The sequence below is a fragment of the Mustela nivalis genome (genome assembly GCF_964662115.1).
Source record: "Mustela nivalis genome assembly, chromosome: 15".
NCBI lineage: Eukaryota > Metazoa > Chordata > Mammalia > Carnivora > Mustelidae > Mustela > Mustela nivalis.
The window spans coordinates 69,596,260-69,613,889 of NC_139034.1; the positions used below are offsets into that span (position 1 = coordinate 69,596,260).

A 17,630-nucleotide genomic window follows, 5' to 3' on the forward strand; every position below is an offset into this window, starting at 1 on the left:
CTTATTTAGTAAGTATAAAATAAAAGTTTATTCTCATTTTGTATTTATAAATATGCATCTTTGTTATTATTTACTTTAGCTGATGTCACTAAAGGAAGATGTTTTGTTCAAATAAAAAAAGTTTTTTTTAAGATTTTATTTATTTATTTGACAGAGATAGATCACAAGTAGGCAGAGAAGGAGGCAGAGAGAGAGGGGAAAAATTATTTTTATCACTGTATAGATACTTGCTACTATTCCGTGAAAGAAGAGCTTTCCATATAAACCATCTATTTTTAGTCATCACTAAATATTGTACAGATGTGATCTCAGACACATCTGGATTCAGACAAATTGGCATTGCACCCTGCTCTGTTACATAGAAACTGTGACTTTGAACCAGTCATCTAATTTCACTGACCTCACAACCCAACTCAAAGCAAAAGTAGTAAATATTAAGAGGATTATTATAAAAATTATAAACATTGAATAAAATGAGAGAATACAAACAAGGTACTGAACACACTGGCTCTCACAGCAAAGGCACCAGAAGAATTTTCTACCCCAATGTTCACTTTACTTGTTGTCTTAATTCTTCCAGTATACTTTATCTCCTTTCCTTGCTTTATTTTTCACCATAGCTCTTAAAAATTTCCTTCATACTAGATATGCTTATTATAACTGAATTTGTTGTCTGTTTCCTCCCCATATGAGATCTATGCAGCAAATTGTTGTGTACTGTGATCTTTGCTGAGTGTCAAGGACACTCAAGGACAGTGTCCAAACGTAACAGATATTGAATAAAGAGTTGTTGAATCAGTGGGTAATATTTCTTTTTTTTTTTTTAAGATTTATTTATTTATATCAGAGACAGAGAGAGAGTGTGTGAGCGAGCAGGGGGAAGGGACAGAGGAAGAGGGAGAGAGAGACTCTCCAGCAGACTCCTCATTGAGTGAGGAACCTATTCAGGACTCCATCCCACTACCCTGAGACTAGGACCTGAGCCCAAATCAGGAGCTATGTGCTTAATTGACTAAGTCACCTAGACACCCCAGCAGGTAATATTTCTGAACATCATTATTATCATTATTACCAAACAAAAATTGTTGGATTTTTTTTTCTAAAATACTTTATTTATTTATTTGACAGAGATCACAAGCAGGCAGAGAGAGAAGAGGAAGCAGGCTCCCCACTGAGCAGAGAGCCCAATGTGAGGCTCAATTCCAGGACCCCGGGATCATGACCCGAGCTGAAGGCAGAGGCCCTAACCCAGTGAGCCACCCAGACGCCCCTGTTGGATAAATTTTATTTATGTGTTTACCATTCTCAGCCATCCAAATTGACTAAATGTATAATCCAAAATGCCAATCCTTTTTTTAGATGAAAATAATTAAATAATTGCAAATTTCCTTATTAATTCAGGAGTTTAATATAGGATAGAGTTATGTTTTTAAAAACCCTTTAAGTAAATAATAAATGCCTAAATCCTATTTGCCTTTATTTGAGTTTTGAATAGACTAAAAGATACAAATTTTAGTATAGAACAGCAAATATCCATACACACTAAATTCACACAAGCCTTTCTTGCAGGTGCTGTAGATGTAGTCGGGGCAAAAGAATTCCCTCTCCTTGCAGAGTTCACATTTTATGTAGGGAGGTACACAACAAACAAGTTAAAATACAAAAGAATTAAAACAAGCAAATACAATAGAAAATTTGGGGTAGTTAGTAGTGATGGTACAAGAAATCCTTAAAGAAATAAACACTGATTGGTGACTTTATTATATGGAGTGTTCAGAATTGGTCTCTCTGAAGAGGTGACTGCTGAGCCAAATCCAGAGCAAAATGGCAGTGTTATCTCTGTGAATAAATGGTGGAAATGCTTTCTGGACAGAAGGATCAGCCTCTGTAGAAAACCTAAGGAAAAAAGCAAAGTAAAACAGTTGAGAACATTAATAAAATTATTTTGATTATAACTGAGAAAAATTAAGTTCAAAAATGAGATTTTTAGGCATTGGGAATAATTTCAATATTATTTTTAGTATAATAGGAAGTCAGTGAACATTTTCATTCTAGAAATGAAGTCATGTTTATTTGTTAAGAGTGCAGATTTTAGGAGACAAGGGTAAACACAGAAACACTAGCAGGAAAGCTATTGCAGTTGTTTCGGTGACAGATGACCGTAGCTCTCTGACTAGATTGTACTGATTGTGACAGGTGATGCGAAGTCACTGGGTTTGAGATAGATTTAAAAGTAGGGTTGAAAGGAATTACAAATGAATTGGATGTAAGCATGAGAACGGTAAAGGAATAGTGAGAATCCCCAAGGTTTTTAAGGCAAGCCATTCTATGAAGAGTGTCATAACTAACAGAAGATTAAAGAATGAATACGTGTGTAGTGGTCAGGAGCAGTGGTAGTTGAAATCCAAGAGTTCTTTTTGGACATACTAAATATGATAAGCTTTAAAATTTCCCAGGGAGTTGTCAAGTATTCAGGTGAATATATTATTCTGTGTCGGGGAAAGAGATGGGGGCTAAAGGTTAACATTTTGGGAGTCACTAGCAGAGAGACATGATTAAAGCTGTGGAAGTGAATGCTATCACCTAGGAAGTGAGCGTAAATAGAAAAGGCAAAAGATCTAAAGAGTGTGCCTTAGGCTGTGGCAGCATGTGTACTTTAGGAAGAAAAGGAGAGACCAGCAAAGGAAACTGAAAAAGAAAGGCTGGATGATGGTGGCAAGACAGGGTTATGTGTTCTGTAACTCAGTGCCGGAAGTATTTCACGGAATAGAAACTGATCCAGTTTGTCACACTGGTGAAAGATTACATTCTAGAGTGACTAAAAATTAATGCTTGAAAATTTAGCATTTAGGTTAGCATGATAGAAGGAATGCACATTTAATTGGAGTAGGTTAATAAAAGATCATGTGTGATTAAGTATAGACATTGATGAAGAATTATAGTTTTGTTTTGGGTGTTTTGTTTTGTTTTGTTTTGTCTGGGAAGATGGGTAGACATTGAACAGAAAGTATACAATGACTTAAGTGATTTCTTTTTTTCCTCTTAACATGACATATAATCTACTATGCTAAAGACAGTTGTTGAACAAATAAAAATATTGTAGAACATAAAAAATAATAACTACATGCTTTTTGTCCTTACTGTTGGGAACTAAAGAGAACTAAAGAGAATCCAGCATACCTTAGAAAGGTTGTCTTTGACTGGAAACACTGACAGGTGAATGAATTTATAAAGGGGATGTACACACACACACACACACACACACACACACACAGAGGTTAGTGTATATGGACACATTGGAATTCAAGTAGCCTCATAAATTCATAAAACTGATAAGCATGATGATGATGAGGATAAGCACTTCTCCACTTTCCTTTTCTAAGTGAAATAAGAAAGATAAAAGTGAAGAAGAGAGAATTTTATGGTGGTCTAAGGAGTTAGAGATTCTTTAGTTTATTAAATGAGTAAGAGAATGAATATGATCATAATTTGAAACAGCAACAATGACAACAAGACAGCATAGTTAACTTTTCCCAGCCATTTTTAGCTATATGCAGGTAGAAATTTGGGTATAATCATGGCCAGGGTCTTGACCAGGTAAGCATATGAAAGACAATGACAAGAGAGTTTTGAACATGTGCTGGAGTGATTATATAACACTGGGCTTTGTAATCTAACGTGGGTAAGAAGAGAGATAGAAGCAGAGCAAGGGAGGGTGGAAAGTCAATTGATGGGATATCCAAGTAAGGTCAAAGAATCTTTGGAGAAGAGTTAATGGGCAGAGGTCTGGGGTTCAAAGAATCTTTGGAGAAGAGTTAATGGGCAGAGATCTGGGGTTCAAAGAAAATGTTACTATAATCTCGGTATCAATAACAAGGCAGTAGTTGTGTCGACAAGGTCTAGAGTATAATTTGTTGGCTGAAGTCCATTGAAGAAATAGATAGTGCAAGGAGGTCAAGGAATTAAAAACCAAGGGTTCGGGATCAACTGACCATGTGACTGAGGAAGCTACAAAGAATAGGCTATAGGAGCATGCAATAAATATTCCAGCATCTATTTAGGAAAACTCGATGTTTTTGGAGAGAGACCTAAGCTGTTTCTATAAATCATTCTCCTTTTCTTACACTTCTTTATGTACACTATTTACTGAAATCCTTAACTGTATAGGCATAATAATGTCTAAAAATACTTTAAATACATTCATTTAAATATATTCATTTATTCAATTTTTATAACAAACTTAATAAATAGGGAGCTGTTATGTTAATTTTAGAGAAATGCAAATCAAGACTCACTATTTAACTCTATCTTAATAGAGTCAAATGTAGTTTGTTTGTTTTTAATCTTTGTAGGATACCTGCTTCTTAAAATATTACTGCTTAATATTCCTATCGTGTTAAAGTGCTATCTTTCTTTTAAAGAATCATGTTATCTTGGAAGTCAAAGACTTTTGCAACATGGTGCTAATTAAATTCATCTAATTAAATCTTCTCCGAACTCTGAACTCAAATTCCTGCTGCCTTCTTAAAACCTCCACTTGCACATATGAGAATCTCAAACAGTAGGTGTCCCAAAATGCAAATATTTGCTTACAGGATTTGTCCACCACCCACCCACCCACCCATTTCTTCTCCCATTTTAATAAGTGCATCCTACTTTACTCTTCTGTCCAAGACATAAATCCAGGAACTATCTTTGATTTCTCCATTTCCCTAAGTTTCCACTCAAAGTTTGTTTGAAAAAATATCTAAACTTAGTTAATCTGTCTGCATTGTGATCATCCTAGGCTAGGCCCACATAACAGATTTTCCAAATTTTACATCTTATAACTGGTCCTTCTGATTCCTAATACAATCAATTTATCCCTCATAAGTCTGAATTTGCTTCTCTCTCTCTCTCTCTCTTTTTTAAAAAAATATTTTATTTATATATTTGACAGAGAGATAGCACACGTAGGTAGAGTGGCAGGCAGAGGGAGAGGGAGAAGCAGGCTCTCTGCAGAGCAGGGAGCCTGATGCAGGACTTGATCCCAGGAGCCTGGGATCATGACCTGAACCACAGGCAGTCACTTAACCAATGGAGCCACTCAGGTGCCCCTGAATTGGCTTCTTAAAATATAAATTGAATTATGTATTGCCAACACACTTAGGGGAAAAAAAGCAAATGTTTTTTGCCATGGCCTTAATGTGTTACATAATCTGACACCATCTCTAGGAATTTGCTTGGAAAATTGCCCCTTGCTCATCAGTTTTCACCTACATAGGATTTGAATTAGTTTTTTAAATGTATCTTTGTCTATGTCATTTTAGGACTTCTTACATTTTATTCTTTGCACCTAAAACGTTTTCTCAACTTCATGTTACTTGAATACAATTTTCTCATCTTTGCTCTCTGTTCTTCAATATCATCCTTTTAGAAAGACTTGTAAAACCCTATTTAATGAATTCTGTAAACATTGTTCTTTATCACACACATAAAAACACAATAATAATACCAAGATCTACAAAGAAGAAAGAAAACTTATCCATAAGCCCACTACTTAGATAAATATTATTGAAGAGCATCACTTCTATGTACAGTGTTTAAAAGGAGAAGCACAGAAAATATATTCAGATTTAATAAACATATGCTATTATGCAATATGAGTATTTTATTCACTATTTACACAATTCTACATTTTCGACCTGCAGTTTCTCTTCAAAATATTGATGTCTTCTTCATTACAGAAGAAATAAAAATAAAAACTCATAAAAGCCAATTTATAGAAATGAGAGTCCTCAAAGGCAAATTTCTATTTCAAAAGACATAGAAAACTTTGTTCTCATCTCTAAATTCTTAAAGAATTTTGTAACAATCTATGATAGTAGGAGGTAAATCAGACAAATCTAAATCAGACAAGGACTCCACGAAAAAAAGAGAACTATAAGCCATATCTCTGATGAACGTGGATGCAAAAATTCTCAACAAAGTACTAGCAAATCGAATCCAATAATATAGTATGAGAATCATTCACCATGATCAAATTATATATATTACTGGGCTACAAGAGTGGGTCAATACTCACAAATCAACAGCATAATATACTACATTTATAAAATAAAGGATAAGAACCATCTGATCCTCTCAATAGATGCAAAAAAAAAAAAAAAAACATTTGACAAAGTACATCTATGCTTGATAAAAACCCTCTACCAACTAAGGATAGAGAGAATATACTTCAACATAATAAAGCCCATATATGAAAAACCAACAGCTAATATCATCCTTAATGGGGTAAAACTGAGAACGTTTCTCCACAGTCAAAAAGACAAGGATGTCTACTCTCATCATTGTTATTAACAGGTACTGGAAGTCCTAGCCTCAGCAACAAAAAGAAATTTAAATAAATAAATAAATAAATAAATAATAGGCATCTAAATCATCAAGGAAGAAATCAAACTTTCACTATTGACAGATCACATGATACGTTATATAGAAAACCCCAAACACTTCACTGAAAGATTCCTAGAACTGATATATGAACTCAGTAAATCACAGGATGCAAGATCAATGTACAGAAATATGCTGCATTTCTGTACACCTATAATAAAGCAACAGAAAGAGAAATCGAAGAATTGATCCTATTCACAATTGTAACAAAAATGATAAGATATTTAAGAATAAACCTAACCAAAGAGGTAAAGAGTCTGTACTCTGAATACTATAGAGCACTGATGTAATCGTAGATGACACAAAGAAATGGAAAAACACCCCATGCTCATGGATTGGAAGAACCATCTTTGCTTGTCTATACTACCCAAAACTGTATATGTTTACCTTGTGCCCTGCAAACTTTTTAAATGGATTTATTAGCCCTAGATCTTTCTTGTGGATTCTTTTCCACTTTCTATACATAGGACCATGCCATCTGTGAGTAGAGATTTTAAAGATTTTATTTATTATTTATTTGACAGAGAGAGACTACATGTAGGCAGAGAGGCAGGCAGAGAGAGAGAGGAGGAAGAAGGCTCCCTGCTGAGCAGAGAGCCCGATGTGGGACTCGATCCCAGAACTCTGGGATCATGACCTGAGCTGAAGGCAGCGGCTTAACCCACTGAGCCACCCAGGTGCCCCTGAGTAGAGATTTTAAAAAATTTCTTCCTTTATAATTTGGAAACCTTTTCTATCTCTTGCTTGTCCAATTGCTCTGGCTAGGATTTCCAGTAGTATGTTGAATAGCAGGTGGTGGAAGAGGATATTCTTGTCATATTCTTGATATTAAGGGGAAATTTTTCAGTTTTTCAGTGTTGAGTATGATGCTGGCTATGGGTTTCTCATAGATGTCCTTCCTGATTTGGAGGCTCTTTTTTTCTTAAGCTTCTGAGTGTTTGTGTTATGAAGTATTGTTGAATCTTTTTTTCAAGGTACTTCATCAGTTGAGATGATCAAAAGTTGAGACTCTTCCCCCATTCCATTAATGTGATATATCATATGGTATTAATTTTCTTACATCAAGTCACCCCTGCATTCTTTTTTTTTCTTTTTTTTTAAAGGATTATTTATTTATTTATTGGACAGAGATCACAAGTAGGCAGAGAGGCAGGCAGAGAGAGAGGAAGGGAAGCAGGCTCCCTGCTGAGCAGAGAGCCTAATGTGGGGATCTGTGATCATGACTTGAGCCAAAGGCAAAGTCTTTAACCCACTGAGCCACCCAGGCACCGCTCACCCCTGCATTTTCTGGATAAACTCCACTTAGCCATGGTAAATAATAATAATTTTTTATATCCTTTTAGATTTGGTTTGCTAGTATTTTTTTTATCAATTTTGACTCTGTATTTATAAGAGAAAAGATCTTTTCTTTTTCTAGATAATGTTAGCCTTATAGAATGGCATATTTCCTTCTCTTCACATCTTTTTTTGGAAAAGTTTGAGAAGGATTTGTTAATTTTTCTTTAAATGTTGAATAGAATTTTACCAGTGAAGCCATAGGGTCCTGGACTTGTTTTTGTTGGGAATTTTTGGTTAGAGATTCAATCTGTTTACTTATTTTAGGTCTGTTGAAATTTCCACTTCCTCTTAAGCCAGTTTGGGTAATTTGTGCAATTTTCAGAAGAAAATTGTCTAATTTGTATGTCTAATTTGTTGGCATACAAATCTTTATAAACCTTTCCACAGTGTCCCACAAATTATTATCAGTTCTACTTTTGTCATTTGTTCAGTATAGAAAATTCTTATCAATCTGTCTTTGATTTCACTGATTTTATGTTCTGTGTTCTGCTGAATTCTATTAAGTACAATGATTTGTATTAATAATTAAGTACAATTATTCAGTACAATGATTTAAGTACACCAACAATTATTTCTTGGTGTCAAATTTTTAATTTTTAATTATGTAATGTCCCTTTTTTCCAGAGGTATTTTCTTTGTTGAAATGTATCCTTTTATTCACTCTTTCTTATATCATTTAATTTTTTTTTACTAATTCTGACTTGGCTACCCTTGAGCCTACTTGTGTTGTCACATTTATTTCTGTTGATTTTGAATCTCATTTATTTTATTCTATATATGTTAGCTTTTCCATATAATAGAACCCTGGCATGAAAGTTATGTTACTTCTTTCCACAGAACATTGTTTTCTATTAGAAAAATAGCATAAGAAAACTGAATAGTTAGATCCATTTGGAACCGAACTAGGTCAGGGCTGGGTTGTATGTTTTGTTGACCCAAGTTCACTTGTGGCTTTAAATGTCTTGATGAAAGAACTGTTGGATAATTGTCTCTGCTTCTTCAGCCCAATACCCCATCCACAAATGTCACCTAAGCCCTCAACATGCTCAAGGGTCAGAACATCAGATGGGGAAACCAGTCATGTGTTCTAATCTGGTCACAAGGCCATTAAAAGCTTCCTTTCTTTTATTTTCACCAGCAGAGTCCTCTTACAGATGGCAATCCTGACCTCCTACAAGTGTTCAGAATCATACATGTACATCAACAGGAAAATAGCTATTGCTTTCACTGTGTGCAGGGGTCTGGTGCAAATTTCCATATCCTAAACAGAAGAAAACATCCTCTTTAGTTTTCTAATGTCCATTTTTTTCTCATATTTTAACATCTCTAACAATGGAATACATCTGATTCCTTGATATTGCACAACTACGGTTGGTTATCATTCAAACATAATTATATCAGCCATGTGTGTCTATGGATATACAAACTAGGCCATGACTTTTCATATTTTTGACATTTCATTTTTTTTTAGATTTTTATTTATTTATTTGACAGAGAGAAATCACAAGTAGATGGAGAGGCAGGCAGAGAGAGAGAGAGGGAAGCAGGCTCCCTGCTGAGCAGAGAGCCCGATGCAAAACTTGATCCCAGGACCCTGAGATCATGACCTGAGCCGAAGGCAGAGGCTTTAACCCACTGAGCCACCCAGGTGCCCATATTTTTGACATTTCAATTGAACTGTTATTGATGCTATATGTCTGCTGCATTTAATTGCTTCTCAAATGTTTTTGAAAGATGACATTATAAATTGGATTGAAATACTAAGTCATTTTAATTCAGAAAGATACTAAAACAAAGTAGGGGCAACAACTTTTACTAGTGAAGCAAATAATCATCGTCAGAATAATGATTACAATTTGGTAATTTATTTCAAGAAACAAAAACAAGTACTTAATGAAAACCAAGGACAAGGGTGTCTGGGTGGTACCATTGGTTAGCATCTGACTTGGTTCTTTTTTTTTCCTTAATTTTTTATTTTTTATAGACATATATTTTTATCCCCAGGGGTACAGGTCTGTGAATCACCAGGTTTAGACACTTCGCAACACTAGCCATAGCACACACCCTCCCCAGTGTCCATAACCCAACCACCCTCTCCCTACCCCTTTCTCCCCTGGCAACCCTCTGTTTTGTGAGATTGAGATCTCTTATGGTTTGGTTTGTCTCCCTCCCAATCCCATCTTGTTTCCTTTTTTACCTTTCCTACCCCACAAACTCCCCACTCTGCCTCTCAATTTCCTCATATCAGGGAGATGATATGATAACTGTCTTTCTCTGATTGACTTTAAAATGATGGTTTTAATATTGTTTGTGTCAAGCACTTCCATTTCTCATTTGATGAAGTGCATCCAACTTAATTTTATGCAAAACCATGATGCACTTGCATATCTGAATCAGCTCATGTTTCATTTGTTCAGTGGGCTTTAAAAATTAATTCAATCAATATTTGTTTATACTTATATCAAACAAGTACCAGGAACTGATGTTAAAATGGAAAATAAGGAAAACAAAGTTTCTCATTTCCCAGTAGTAAGACAACATCAATAAAGTCATAAAAGTCATGGTACTTTTTATTTTAAAGGTAACTAAGTATCTGAGAAAGATAACTGGTGAGTGAGAGTCTACTTTACTTAAAACATATGCCAGGAAAAGTCTCCCAATGAAATTTCATAATACAGCAGACATCTAAAGGATTAAAAAACATAAAGCTACAGGACGAGGCAGGTATGGAGTTGTTTCCAGCCTCACGTGGATAAACGTCCCAATATGAGAAAAACCTTCTATGTTCAAAGAACTTCAAGAGGATCATGCTAGAGAACAATAAGCTAAGGAGACATTGCAAAAGTTGAGTTACCGAGAAAACGATCACAAAGCAGAGAGAATCGGATGTTAAAACCATCATACAGATTTTTGCAACATTCAGTAGCACTTCAGCTGTTCCTTAATAGGAAAAAGTCTGAGAAGACTAAAATATCTATCGTTGAAGCAGATTTAAGTAGAAACAATAATTGAACACAACAAATAGCTTCTAAGGCAGTCAGATGTCAATGAGAACAGAAGCTCATCGAGCTAAGTGTAATTTTTTTGCACTCCACTTCTCCTCTTGGGCATTTACTATTTCTTCTATGGAGAAAGAAACTGATGAGAATCTGGACAGATAAAGGCTTCTGGGAGACAGAAGCTAGAATTGTTTAAGCAATCCAACGGGAGATACAAGCTGCAGTTTAAGGTTATCAAAGCAGCCAAGTCTTAAGTGACCAAGATATAGGAGGTAAGGGAATGCAGAGAAGCAAGCCTGTTACTCATATCAGTTTTCCCCTTCAAAGAGTTAGCGAATTAAATTGCAAAAACAGAAAGTTTACAAAGTCTAGAATAGTTAAGATAGCTAGGATTTTGCTATTGTGAACATGGAAGCAATAGATCAGTTTCTACGAATTATTTGCACATTTATTAGTTGACATATCCCTCAGTTGTATATTGATTCAGAGAGCACCTCCGTCCTATATCCTGTACTGTTTTCCTTAAGTGTAACTTGCTTGATCACCCTATTTAAGATGACAGCCTTTTCCCCTCTGTGCTTTATTCTCTTCACAGCAATTAGCATTATCTAATATGCTATATATTTCATCTATTTTATGTATTACTTTTTTTCATCCATTCCAGAGTTTTTTTGGGTTGTGTTAGTGCCTGGCAAAATTCATGTCCTTCCTGGAACTCTAGAATGTGGACTTATTTAGAAATGGGGTCACTACAGATAAAATTAGTTAAGCAAGATTAGGTTGTGCTAGCGTAGTGTGGATTTTTAATTCAATATCCTCAGAAGAACAGGAGAAAAGACACAGGTAAAATGCCAAGTAAAGAAGGAAGCAGATATTAGAATCCTATTACCATAAGCCAAGGCATGCTGAGGCTTGCCAACAACCACTGGAAGCTGGGAGAGAGGCATGGAGCACCTTATTCTTCTGAGACCCCAAGAAGGAATGAACCTGCCAGCATCTTGATTTCTCACTTCTGAAATATATATATATATATATATATATATATATATATATACACACACACACACACACACACATATATATGTATATATATATTATATTATATATTACAATATTATATATTTATATTATATATTACATTATATATAATGTAATATTATATACATTAATGTATGTATATGATGTATACATTATATATAATATATGTACATATATAATGTATGTTAATGTGTATATATAGTAACAGAATTTGAGTAACTTAAAATAATAAAAATATACCCTTTCCTCTGACCCCAGGTGGTGGGTATCATGGAGGGCACGTATTGCATGGAGCACTGGGTGTGGTGCATAAACAATGAATTATTACACTGAAAAGAAATAAAAAAGAATATATATGTATATATATACACACACATATATACATATATATGAATAAATATAATTGTATTTATTTATATATAATTTATATATAATTTTATAAAAATTTATATATAATATATAATATATTATTATATAATTACATATTATATTATTATATTAATATTATATCACTATATTAATATGACATTATTATTTATATTAATAATATTATATTATTATATAATATTATTATATAATATCATATATTACATAATATTATATGATATTATATATTATTATATGTTATATTATATATTATATATAATATATAATGTATAAATTTATATATAATTATATATAAATTATATATAATTAAATAATATAATACATAATTAAATAATATAATTATATATATAATTCTGTTACACTGAAAAGAAATAAAAAAATATATATGTATACATATACGTATATATATATACATATATATACACACATATACACATATATATACACACATACATATATATATTTTAATTTCTTTTCAGTGTTCTAGAATTCATTGTTTATGCACCACACCCAGTGCTCCATGCAATATGTGCCCTCCATAATACCCACCACCTGGGGTAGGGGAAAAGAACATATTTTTATTATTTTAAGTTACTCAAATTCTGTTACTTTGTTCCAGTACACCTAATAAACTAATACTATGGTATAAGATCCTTAAGGGCGAAGATTTTTATCTTTTTTTTCATTGCTGAGACAGAACCTTCTAGTATGGCAGAGGGAGAGGGAGAAGCCTGCTGGGGCTGGATCCCAGGACTCTGGGATCATGACATGAGCCAAAGGCAGCGGCTTAACTGACTGGGCCACCTATGCACCCCATACAGACTTTTAAAATTCACACAACACCTACGAACTACTTTCAGATGAGGAAACATTTTTTTTGTTTTTTGTTAAGTCACATAGTTTAATGTTGATCTATAATTCATATTAGAGTTTATGTGTTTTCAAAGCCTTTATTGTCAAACAGCGCTGCATTGCAACAGTCGAGTTTCCTTTGTCTTTCTTCCCGTTTTCCTTCCCACCTTTCCACCCTTTTTCCCTCCCTCCCTCCTTCCTTTCCTCCACCTTTCCTTCCTTCCTATCCCTCCCCTTACTCTTCCCTCTCTACCTCTGTCTCAGTCCTGAACTCGGATCTCCGGCCCCGCAGATCAGCTGCAATACTGAAACTTTCCTCAATGTTTTCGTATTTGGTCAAAATGGATGTTATGTTTCCCTTTTGCTTTTGTCAAATGACTTTCACCAATAACTTTCTACTTAATGAAAGATCCAGAGTTTTAAATTAAGTAATTCAGTTCATCACCACCTCAATTACGTTTTCAAGTAATATATTACCAATTCTTAAAAATTTGTTATTTGAGTAAATGTTAGTAGTGCATCTGTATTATGTGACTCTGCCATAGGTTATATATATTTTGAATTCATATATATCTTTCCTGGAACCAACATTCACATTTTAAGAAGCCCAATATTTAATTTTTTCACTTTATCAACAGCCCATCTTCTAAAGAATGTAAATGTTTTATAAGATGAATGGATGTTTCTTCCGAAGTGTTAATGACTGATAAAATCATCATTTTATTTAAGTAAATTACACTCATTTTATTTAACAACATTGAGTATAATTTTCCAAATTTCTATTATGCCATGGTCAACCCATATTCAAATATAAACAACCAAATTTATCTTCAAACACACTTAAAATTACAGTAGAAGCAGTTGACCAAATATTTAAATTGGCCAGAGTGTACATTTAGCAGACTTCTATTTTTTTTTTTTTAACTTTTTATTTTTTATAAACATATATTTTTATCCCCAGGGGTACAGGTCTGTGATTCACCAGGTTTACACACTTCACAGCACTCACCAAAGCACATACCCTCCCCAATGTCCATAATCCCACCCCCTTCTCCCAAACCCCCTCCCCCCAGCAACCCTCAGTTTGTTTTGTGAGATTAAGAGTCACTTATGGTTTGTCTCCCTCCCAATCCCATCTTGTTTCATTTATTCTTCTCCTACCCACTTAAGCCTCCCTCTTGCATCACAACTTCCTCATATCAGGGAGATCATATGATAGTTGTCTTTCTCTGCTTGAATTATTTCGCTAAGCATGATACGCTCTAGTTCCATCCATGTTGTCGCAAATGGCAAGATTTCATTTCTTTTGATGGCTGCATAGTATTCCATTGTGTATATATACCACATCTTCTTGATCCATTCATCTGTGGATGGACATCTAGGTTCTTTCCATAGTTTGGCTATTGTGGACATTGCTGCTATAAACATTCGGGTGCATGTGCCCCTTTGGACCACTACATTTGTATCTTTAGGGTAAATACCCAATAGTGCAATTGCTGGGTCATAGGGCAGTTCTATTTTCAACATTCTGAGGAACCTCCATGCTGTTTTCCAGAGTGGCTGCACCAGCTTGCATTCCCACCAACAGTGTAGGAGGGTTCCCCTTTCTCCACATCCTCGCCAGCATCTGTCATTTCCTGACTTGTTGATTTTAGCCATTCTGACTGGTGTGAGGTGATATCTCATTGTGGTTTTGATTTGTATTTCCCTGATGCCGAGTGATATGGAGCACTTTTTCATGTGTCTGTTGGCCATCTGGATGTCTTCTTTGCAGAAATGTCTGTTCATGTCCTCTGCCCATTTCTTGATTGGATTATTTGTTCTTTGGGTATTGAGTTTGCTAAGTTCTTTATAGATTCTGGACACTAGTCCTTTATCTGATATGTCGTTTGCAAATATCTTCTCCCATTCTGTCAGTTGTCTTTTGATTTTGTTAACTGTTTCCTTTGCTGTGCAAAAGCTTTTGATCTTGATGAAATCCCAATAGTTCATTTTTTCCCTTGCTTCCCTTGCCTTTTGCGTTGTTCCTAGGAAGATGTTGCTGCGGCAGAGGTCGAAGAGGTTGCTGCCTGTGTTCTCCTCAAGGATTTTGATGGATTCCTTTCGCACATTGAGGTCCTTCATCCATTTTGAGTCTATTTTTGTGTGTGGTGTAAGGAAATGGTCCAATTTCATTTTTCTGCATGTGGCTGTCCAATTTTCCCAGCACCATTTATTGAAGAGGCTGTCTTTTTTCCATTGGACATTCTTTCCTGCTTTGTCGAAGATGAGTTGACCATAGATTTGAGGGTCTATTTCTGGGCTCTCTATTCTGTTCCATTGATCTATGTGTCTGTTTTTGTGCCAGTACCATGCTGTCTTGATGATGACAGCTTTGTAATAGAGCTTGAAGTCCGGAATTGTGATGCCACCAACGTTGGCTTTCTTTTTCAATATCCCTTTGGCTATTCGAGGTCTTTTCTGGTTCCATATAAATTTTAGCATTATTTGTTCCATTTCTTTGAAAAAGATGGATGGTACTTTAATAGGAATTGCATTAAATGTGTAGATTGCTTTAGGTAGCATAGACATTTTCACAATATTTATTCTTCCAATCCAGGAGCATGGAGCATTTTTCCATTTCTTTGTGTCTTCCTCAATTTCTTTCATGAGTACTTTATAGTTTTCTGAGTATAGATTCTGTGTCTCTTTGGTTAGGTTTATTCCTAGGTATCTTATGGTTTTGGATGCAATTGTAAATGGGATTGATTCCTTAATATCTCTTTCTTCTGTCTTGCTGTTGGTGTAGCAGACTTCTATTTTATCTTGCTAAGTTCACTCCACCCATTATTAGAAGCAAATGCTTAGACATTATGTACGTTTAATTTATTTTTAGGGTATTATTTTAGTTGCAGTGAAGCTGCTCTGTGAAGATAAACTTTGGACATCCTGGCTTATAATGTGCTCTACCTGATTTTTGTATTACCTTTTATGCCTACAGAGATTTGCATTTATTATTATTGTAGAAGGCCTACAGATTACCTTTGAATATCTAACAGTGACATGTGCTTTTGATACATTATGGGTGTGAGATTTAATAGTCCTGGGAAGCTTAAATTGTATTAAACTTTTATTAAGTAAGGATTTTCTCCATATAATTGAATAACTCAAAGCTCTGACAGCTAACATGACTTAACAAAGATTAAATCTTCACATTAAGTTAAAAATAACTTTCATATTTTGAGCTAAGAAAGTAAATAAGTGGAGAAAAACTTCAGTAAACATCATTTATGTTTGTTGCTTAGTTATATTTACTTACATCACTCATGACCTAAATGATTCTTCATAAATATTAATTTAAAATGTTTGTCTTTCAATATAGTTTTGGATTATAAATCCTGATGCACCATAAGCAATAAAAATTCATTTTTATTTCCTATCAAAGCAATTTTGCATTTTGCATTTGTTCATGAGCAAATGATACTTGCATATTTTGATGCAAATCGTATTATCATATTTTCAAGATGTTTAGTTTTCTGGTATTAGCTTTTAAATAAACTAAATCAAACATATCACCTTATTATGTTCATCGACTTACTTCCCTTGATGCATTTTATGTTACTTAAATTCTTAAATTGTATTTCAGTGTGACCAGGAAAGCCTTTGGAAAAGCTTAATGTGCTTCATTGCCTGATTAACTTCTGAAAGTTCATATTAAGATGTAATTTTACTACAAGTTAAGACTTCTTTATTAATTACTAATTGCCTTTTATGAATTGAGGTAATATAATTTGATAATAGTTTGAATCAGGAATTATGCATATCCATGCATATTATATGTATATAAAATGATGAAATAACATTAAAACTACTTCTGCATGCTTTTTAATGGATTTAATTTTCTTCATATAAGATGAAATCCCCCTTTTTCTCCTTCTCTTTCTCAGTCTCCTCTTAATTTTCATATTTGTCTATTTTTCTTATCCATTATTTTTAACCTCTTAGCACTTAAAAATTAGCCAGTATTAGCACAGGCATTGATTCAGACAGTCCTGAGCTGCACTCTTTTCTCCACCAATACTTAACTGTGCAAACTCAGAAAAGTTACTTTTTTCCTATAGAATTTAAAGTTCTATAAAATAGGAATAATTACAGATTCTAACTCAAGGTTGCTGGAAGGAATATTGCAAAAATATAGAAAGAGTATATACTATGCCCACACACATAATATTAATGTATTAATATACATTTAATACATTGCATATTAAAATTAGTGTATTATAACATTAAGAATCTACTTATATGCTACCTAAATTCTCAATACCACTTATCTGATATTGATGATAGGGCTGATGAGAGTAATCATTTTATAGTACCATCTATGAGGCAGTAAGTTGACATATACTATCCAGTTCCATGTTAATGTTCCCCTTAGAGGTATTTGTTACTATGGGCTATTATGACCATTTTACAAATGGAGCTAGAGAGGTAAAGTGACTACCTCATGTTATACAGGTATTAAGTAACAAAGCTGATTTTAAAAACCATACTGTATTAAGAATATCATGCTATTTCCGCCTCGTGAAGAATTTTTAATTATTTTGAAGT

The 17,630-nt window shown here is 34.1% G+C and overlaps 2 long non-coding RNA genes across 2 annotated transcripts in view; both read right to left on the reverse strand.

Moving 5' to 3' along the window:
* The window catches only part of LOC309849172, an 895,871-nt gene that overhangs the window by 124,121 nt on the left and 754,120 nt on the right, over window positions 1-17,630 (reverse strand). The window lies entirely within an intron of this gene.
* Window positions 1,505-17,630, reverse strand: part of LOC309849316 — a 111,161-nt gene continuing 95,035 nt past the window's right edge. Inside the window, exon 4 of the long non-coding RNA XR_014303648.1 lies at window positions 1,505-1,896. This is a non-coding gene — a long non-coding RNA (uncharacterized lncRNA). The remainder of the gene's footprint in view (window positions 1,897-17,630) is intronic.